General features: G+C 38.4%; 1 long non-coding RNA gene across 1 annotated transcript; it reads right to left on the minus strand.

Moving 5' to 3' along the window:
* Positions 1 to 619: 619 nt before the first annotated feature.
* Positions 620 to 7,030, minus strand: LOC105738516. The gene is made up of 3 exons (XR_001114335.2): positions 6,966 to 7,030; positions 3,639 to 3,767; positions 620 to 1,614 (listed from the first exon to the last, which is right to left on the minus strand). It is a non-coding gene; the product is annotated as an uncharacterized LOC105738516 (long non-coding RNA).
* Positions 7,031 to 8,589: the final 1,559 nt, after the last annotated feature.

Below are 8,589 nucleotides of genomic sequence, written 5' to 3' on the forward strand. Positions count from 1 at the left end.
TTCATTTAGAATAATGGCCTCCAACTCCATCCAAATTGCTGGAAAGGCCATTATTTTGTTCCTCTTTATGGCTGAGTAGTATTCCATGGTGTATATATATCAAATTTTCTTCATCCACTCCTTGATTGATGGGCATTTAGGTTGGTTCCATATTTTTGGAATTGTGAACTGTGCTGCTATAAACATGCATGTGCATGTGTCTTTTTGGTATAATGACTTTTTTCCTTTGGGTAGTCACCCAGGAGTGGGATTCCTGGATTGATTGGTAGGTCTACTTTTAGTTCTTTAAGGAATCTCCTTACCAAAAACTGTAAAATGATTAAAATGGCAATCAAATATGACTTCTATCATTTAAGTCAGGCTGAGATAAGCTATGATGGGTTTTTCTTCATCTTGAATGAATGTGGATATACTTTTTCTAATAGTTTGACATTTTTAGTCATGTTTCAGTAAAAGCTTATGAATCCTGGTTTGTTTTCATCAACGCATTGAATTCCCTGCCTTTGCAGCTGTGAAGACAAAGGCTAGAGGGTAATTCAGTAGAATGTTGGATAAATGGTTGAACTAGGAGACAGAAACATAGATGAAATGATCATTAACCTTCCAATACCAGAAAGAATCTGTTTTTCTAAGTATTATATCTATATTTTTATTAAAACAGATTACAAATATGGTTCAACAGTTCAAGGACATGATTTTTCCAAACTAGATCAGTAAATTTTTTGAAAATTTAGAATAAAAAATGATATGAATAAAGTTGGGGAAAGGATTTGGAGGTTTATAAATGGCTGGATATTAATCTTTCACTTAAAATATTCAAGTCTGGAGAACATTCCTTGTGGTTATAATTAGTAGAGTCAAATTTTTCTTTTAAAAAGTAGAAGAGGCTTAATTTTCTCAACTTTTTTTTTTTTTTTAGCATTTTATGCAATGAGATACTTTCCACACCAGATGTTTCCCTGGCTCTGTTTTTATTTGATTTCCATCACCTATGCTTCCTTGAAAGCACCAGAGGCTCACAAGCTGGCAATACTCCATCATGAACTAAAATTTGGTCTTGTGCCTATGCTACCTCAATCCTGACATCTCACTCAAAGGACAATGCCTAGTCCGAGGTTTCTGAACTCAGCCAAAATACGTATTTATAAAGAATTGAAAATGTTCCAGCAACTCAGCTCAGAACAGTTGATTTGGAAAATATATTTATGGAGAAAAACTACAAAAAGCTCCCTGAAATGGTATTGGTCTTCCTAGACTAAATTCTAATACAGCCACAGTCTTTCACATCATTTGGGGCAGGGGAGGTCAATGTTGTATAAAAATATTGTCACTCTAGTCCATTAAAATAGTTCCGTAAAGATATTCCAATAAGTTTTAAAACTGTACATTTCATGACCTCTACTAAGGCCATGGAAACCTTGAACTGTATAGCAGGTGTAAATTTTGCTCCTCAATGTCAGGCATAAGCAATGAAGCATTGTTTTAATGTTCTTGGTCATACTTTGCTATGAATTTAAAGAAATTTGCCTAAAAGGGGGAACGTCTACATTCAGCCACAGATGTTGACGAAGTGAGCCTGAGAAGGAGAAGATTTCAACAACTTTGTCCCCATTCCTGCAAAGTGAAGAAGAGAGAGGATGTAGGTTAAATGTAATGGTATGGTCTAAATCAAGCTTATTCAAACCGCAGCCCATGGGCTGCATGTGGCCCAGGACAGCTTTGAATGCGGCCCAACACAAACTCATAAACTTTCTTAAAACATTGTGAGATTTTTTTGTATTTGTTTTTAGATCATCAGCCATCCTTAGTGTTAGTGTATTTTATGTGTGGCCCAAGACAATGCCTCTTCTCCCAATGTTGTTCAGGAAGCCAAAAGATTGGACACTCTGGGTCTAAATGTTTATTTTCTTCTAAAATGCCTATGTTGAAATCTAATCCCAAGGTGATGGAATTAGGATGTGAGGTATTTGGGAGGGTGGTTAGGTCATGAGGGTGGGGCCTCATGAATGGGATCAGTGCCCTTATAAAGGGACCCCAGAGAGTTCCCTTGCCCCTTCCACCATGCAAGGACACAGCAAGAAGGCGCCGTCTATGAACCAGGAAGCAGGTCCTCACCAGACATCGAATCTGCCATGCCTTGATTTGGACTCAGCCTCATAAACCGTGATCAATCAGTGTCTGCTGGTTATAAGTCACACAGTCTGTGGTTTCGTGCTGTAGCAGCCCGAATGGACTAACACCTGTAATCGTGCTCCCTGCAAGTAGAACCAGAAATACATCTCTATTCTGACTTATTAGGCCTGTGTCTATGTACTATGTCTTGATAACCAGACCCACAGTTTTGTAGGTCAACATCCAAGCACAGAAGTGGTATCTGTTTCAGTGTCAATCATATGATGACAGGAGGTAGATGTGTAAGAATCAAGCCAGCTGCAGTTCCATCAGAGTTAAAGGACTTTATAATATAACATACTTTTGTAATTTTCTTCTCTGAATTGAATTTTATCAAAAATATGTTGCATTACCTCAGACATTTCAGGATCAAACTTTCTACAAAAGGGTATTTAAAGCAAATAAAAATCCTTGTGAAATATAAAACCCAAGAGGACCGTGCATAAATCATAAATCAGTTCATCAGAGAGAAATACTCAAGTGTTGTGTGTTTTGTGTTTTAATGAGAATCCCTCTCTCATCTACTGGCTTGTGCTCTTAAATAGGAAAATAAAATCTTACACTTTTAAAATAATATGGAATAACCACTCCATGCATAGAAATTGTTCTCAAATTCCACTTTAATTAAAAGGGAAATACTGATGTTAAACTTTAAAATAATTTGAACACTTCTTTTGATGATCTGCTGAATATATCACTCATCATAAGCACCTTTGTACTGATTTTCAAAATTTATTGTACTGTGTTAATTTCATGGAGGCTGTAAGTATTTGGTACGGTGCAAAGATATTTAATGGTTCTTATAGATACTCCTAATGTCAGGTAAAAATCAGGAAGCACCTACACACATACACACATGCACACACACACACGTTGACATTTTTTCATTCCCTGAGAGATCGTAGAGTCTAGATTTAATGTTGGAAAATGAAATTCTCCTTCAACATTCGGTCTAATTCATATTCTGTCATTTATGAGGGATAATTACTCCCAGGGAATTGTCACCACGGTGTCTTAACTACATCATTCCGTGAGTGCTATGTGCTCAGATGTTTCAAGAAAGCCCATAAAATCACCACTGACTTCAAGTTTGAGATGCCTTCAGATATCCAGTGAGACCTGATAGTGTTTAACCTTTCAGAAAAGCCATGTATAGAGACTAGGGAAACTCTGGCTTGATGACAGTAGCTCAAGGGCAGCTATTATGAGTGATAGTTGAACACAGAGGAAAAAATGAGCCATCAGAGGGATCGCAAGAAGAGTTAGAATGGAAGATGAAGATCCGTGGGGTATAAAATAGGTGACACCATTTAAAAAGTCAGAAAAACCCTGTGTAGTGGCTTATGTCTGGGAGGGCAAGGTTGGAGGATCTCTTGAGGCAAAGAATTTAAGACCAGCCTCGGCAACATAGTGAGACCCTGTTGATACAAGACATTTTAAAAATTATCTGGGTATGGGGTGCACACCTGCAGTCCCAGCTACTCAGGAGGTTGAAGTGGAAGGATTGCTTTAGCCAAGCCCAGGAGGTTGAGGCTGCACTTTGCTATGATGGTGCCAATGCACTCTGGCCTGGGCAACAGAGTAAGATTCCATTTCTAAAAAAAAAAAAAAAAAAAAAGTCAGAAGATGAGTCAGAGCTATCCCAGCAACATGAGAAAGTCCTATCTCTTAAAAATAGGAAGTGAGCAAAGAAGAGGGTTAAACCACAAAAAACATTGTGTAAATACATGCTGAATAGAGGGTATGGCATGTTAATTACAGTGAATTGAACCCATAGATAAAGTGTGCACAGACATTCTTCCCTGATGCCACCACGGTGTCTATCACAGCATGAAGTCCTAACTCCTAACAAGAAGGCATGTATGATTCACGAGAGAAATCAAGGATAAAGACAGGTTGTAGAAAAAAAGGTGAAGGATGAGTGAATGTAGCACGTGATTCAGGTGGATTTAAGAAATTCGTTGGCTGGGCACGGTGGCTCACGCCTGTAATCCCAGCACTTTGGGAGGCCGAGGTGGGCAGATCACGAGGTCAGGACTTCGAGACCAGCCTGGCCAACATGGCAAAACCCCGTCTCTACTAAAAGTACAAAAATTAGCCAGGCGTGGTGGCAGGCACCTGTAATCCCAGCTACTCAGGAGGTTGAGGCAGGAGAATCAAGCGCTTGAGCCCAGGAGGCGGAGGTTGCAGTGAGCCGAGATCACACCACTGCACTCCAGCCTGGGTGACAAAGAGCGAGACTCCGTCTCAAAAAAAAAAAAAAAAAAAAAAAAGAAATTTGTTGTGGCTGTTATTGCATTTTTGTATTTTGAGTTGTTAGGACTGTTGATTCTCTTTGTAAATTGAAGATATTACTTAGGGATAGTTATACATAGAGGAGACGAACAGAAACAAAGGTCCAGCACAGTATCTATCGCAGCATTAATTCCTACTTCCTAACAAGGAGACCTGTACTATTCAGGAGAGAAGTCAAGGATAAAGACAGGTTGTAGAAAAAAAGGTGAAGGATGACTGAATGTAGCACGTGATTCAGGTGGATTTGAGAAATTTGTTGTTGCTGTCAGTGTATTTTGAGTTGTCAGGACTACTGATTCTGTTTGTAAAGGGAAGATATTACTTGGGGATATTTATACATAAAAGAGAAGAACAGAAACAAATGATGGAATAAGGATGAAAATAGAAAGAATGCAGGGAGTCAAAAACCGTGCCAAGGGAACAGAAAGCCTAATTTCATCCAACAGCTTTTCTTTTTGAAACAGAGTGTCACTGTCGCCCAGGCTGGAGTGCAGTGGGGCGATCTCGGCTCACTGCAACCTCTGCCTCCCAAACTCAATCGATTCTCTGCCTCAGCCTCCTGAGTAGCTGGGATTACAAGTGCATGCCACGATGCCCGCATCATTTTTGTATTTTTAGTAGAGGCAGGATTTTGTTGTGTTGGCCAGGCTGGTCTTGAACTCCTGGCCTCAAGTGATTCACCCACCTCGGCCTCCCAAAGTGCTGGAATTACAGGCATGAGCCACCACGCCTGGCCTCATCCAACAGCTTTTATCAGATAATGTGTAGTAGAGTTTATTCTTTCCTTTTACCCTGGCGTCAAATGAAAATTTTTTAGTTTTCGTTTTTTTTTCAAGATAGAGTCTCTCTCTGTCACCCAAGCTAGAGTTCAGTGGAATGATCATAGCTCACTGCTGCCTCAACTTCCTGGGGCTCAGGTGATCCTCCCACCTCAGCCTCCTGAGTACCTGGGACTACAGGTGCATGCCACCATACTGGGCTAATTTTTCCTTTTTAGTAGAAATAGGGTCTCACTATATTGCCCAGGCTGGTCTCAAACTCCTGGGCTCAAGAGATCCTCATGCCTGGGCCTCCCAAGGTGCTGGAATCACAGGCATAAGCCACCACATCCAGGTGAAATTCTTGAATGTCGTGACAGCAACATTGGATTCTCACTCTCAGCATTTGCCAAATGACCCCATGTGTAGGATAGGGAGGCTGTGTCCAACTACTTGATTGAAATACAAGTAACTTAAGAGGATTTTGTTAATTTAATTGATAAGACTCTTTGGAATTTCAGTTCTCGAAATTAATGCAGAAATGCAAATTATGTTGTAGAAAATTATCTGCCATTATGCTAAATCATATAGCATTATATTTATGACCAGAGTTTTCTGTAAGGATCAACAGTAATCATGTTTACTTAATCCTTCATTCTGAGCAAGAAGTTTCCTACAATTTAAGTTTCTGTGGGCAAAGAAAACATTTGCTGATGGATTAAAAGAATCTGTCAGTTTAATGTATAGGGGACGTTATAATTGAGACCAAAATATTAAGGAACATATATATGTTAGCTGAAACTCTTATATGATACTATATGTCAGTAACAGAGTTTATTTTATGGAGAAATAATTCATCAGAAAATGTCTTGTTTTATAAACTAAGGTTCATTTATTATTTTAAAAGGTAAATTACAATGATTAAATTTTGGTGAGAATGACCAAAGATATAAAATAAGTGAAATGATATAGCGCAAATAAAAAATTGATAATTTCATTGATGTCTACCTATAAAAATGGGTGTACTATGTATCCCTATTCATATAAATTAAGTTGTTTTTTGTTGGGGTTTTCTTTTTGCAGTTTTTTTTTTTTTTTTTTTTTTGAGACAGAGTCTCACTCTGTCGCCCAGGCTGGAGTTCAATGGCATAATCTCTGCTCACTGCAACCTCCACCTCCCAGTTCAAGCGATTATCCTGCCTCAGCTTCCTGAGTAGCTGGGATACAGGTGCGCGCCACCACGCCTAGCTAATTTTTGTATTTTTAGTAGAGACAGGGTTTACCATGTTGGCCAGGCTGGTCTCAAACTCCAGACCTCAAGTGATCCGCCCACCTCAGCCTCCCATAATCACGCCTATGGCTTACAGGTGTAAGCCATAAATTAAGTATAATTTGAACTGGCAACATCTACCCCTTTTTTTTTTTAGATGTATTCATCATTAAATGAATTAATACCAGTTTATTTTATAGATGAAAGCAAACAAAAATAGGAAGTGTTTAGTGAACCTGGTAAATAAACCTTGAATATTTTTCTTTTTAATTGAGGTATTTTCTCTTTCTTCATGTCATTAGGGAAATTCTCGATTCAAACAGAAGAAATCTATTTGTCAAAGGTATTGCAATCATACCTTAAATTCTTTGGGCAACAGAGAGTTGAAGGAGACTGTATTAGTCCTTTTTCATGCTGCTGATAAAGACATACCAGAGACTGGGAAGAAAAAGAGGTTTCATTGGCCTTACAGTGCCACATGGCTGGGGAGGCCTCAGAATCATGGTGGAAAGTGAAAGGCACTTCTTATATGGTGGCAGCAAGAGAAAATGAGGAAGAAGCAAAAGTGGAAACCCCTGATAAACCCATCAGATCTCGTGAGACTTATTCACTATTATGAAACTAGCACTGGAAAGACCAGCACCCGTAATTGAATTACCTCCCCCTGGGTCCCTTCTGCAACACATGGGAATTCTGGGAGATACAATTTGAGTTGAGATTTCACTGGGGACACAGCCAAACCATATCAGAGACCAAAAATTCTCCTTAAATTCACCTCCAATTTTAGTTTGGAATTTCAGGAAGATGGTTGGTTGTGTTTCATTCTCTGATGTTGTAGGCTTAGTAGCTTCTTCATTATTATAGCCTGGGATACAGGTGCCTTAACCTGCTGTGGCTGGTCGAAGATGTGTTCACTTTTAGATCAAAATAATTCTTCCTGAAATCAACCTAATCTCTTCAAAATCAAATCTTCAGGAAAATTATGCTTTACAGGTTTTATTGCTGGATCATTCTTCACCTAGTTCTCTCATTTACACATTCAATTAGCAGATTTGTTTTTCTTTAGAGACAGGGTCTTGCTCTGTTGCCCAGGCTGGCGTTCAGTGGTGTGATAATGGCTCACTGCAGACTTCACTTCCCGGGCTCAAGCGATTCTCCTGCCTCAGCCTCCTGAGTAGTTGAGACTACAGGTGCATGCCATCACTCTTAGCCAATATTTTAATTTTAATTTTTAGTAAAGTAGTTTTATTTTTAGGCAACATAGCAAAATCTAGTTTTTGTTTTTAGGTTTTGCTGTGTTTCCCAGGTTGGAGATATTTCTCTTAAGCTTTAAGTCTGTAATATAGACATGTGGGTCTGAACCTTAACTTTCTTTAATACAGAGTATATCTATATCTTGTTTCTCTATCTCTATATTGCTATAGAGATAGATTGCTAATTGGTAGATGATAAGTATATAAATCTAGATAGATACATCATTGATACATAGATGATAGATACATCCTTTAGTCTAATCAAAATAAGTGGTACACATCTGATTTCTAGGTGGAATAGCATTCTTTTCTGGCATCAGAGAAACGAATGATTTAAAAGTAAGTATGAACTTTCAATATCTTAGTTTCATGCAGATTATGTTCCTTTTATACTTCTTGGTTCATCAGAAACATATGCTGTGAGAGGTGGAAGGATGTCTGATTACAGGGTATAAAACCTTCGGGGTGAAACATATTTCAGTACCTTATTAATGTTTCAAGCTCCACGTATTTTTCATGGCTGATGCATTTTTGAATGTTATGAAAAGCTTTAATAGAATAGAAGCACGGAAGATGGTAAACAAAATTATCTTGTATTTGAGAGATACATGAATCAAATTTTGTAGATAGAGGTTGAAAACTCTTACTATTTTTAGGGAGATGATGTTATTGGCTTGCAGTCATCTTTACTCCTGTTCCTAATTCTATCCTTCTTTGAGTTGGTGCTAATCCTATTGCCCAGCTTTATTCAGGAAATTTTGCACCCAGAAAGCAGTTGGGCATTTATCTTATAATTAATGAAGCTGTCTTTCATTTGTGCTACACTTTGAATTAGACAGAA

Source organism: Nomascus leucogenys, chromosome X, assembly GCF_006542625.1.
Source record: "Nomascus leucogenys isolate Asia chromosome X, Asia_NLE_v1, whole genome shotgun sequence".
NCBI lineage: Eukaryota > Metazoa > Chordata > Mammalia > Primates > Hylobatidae > Nomascus > Nomascus leucogenys.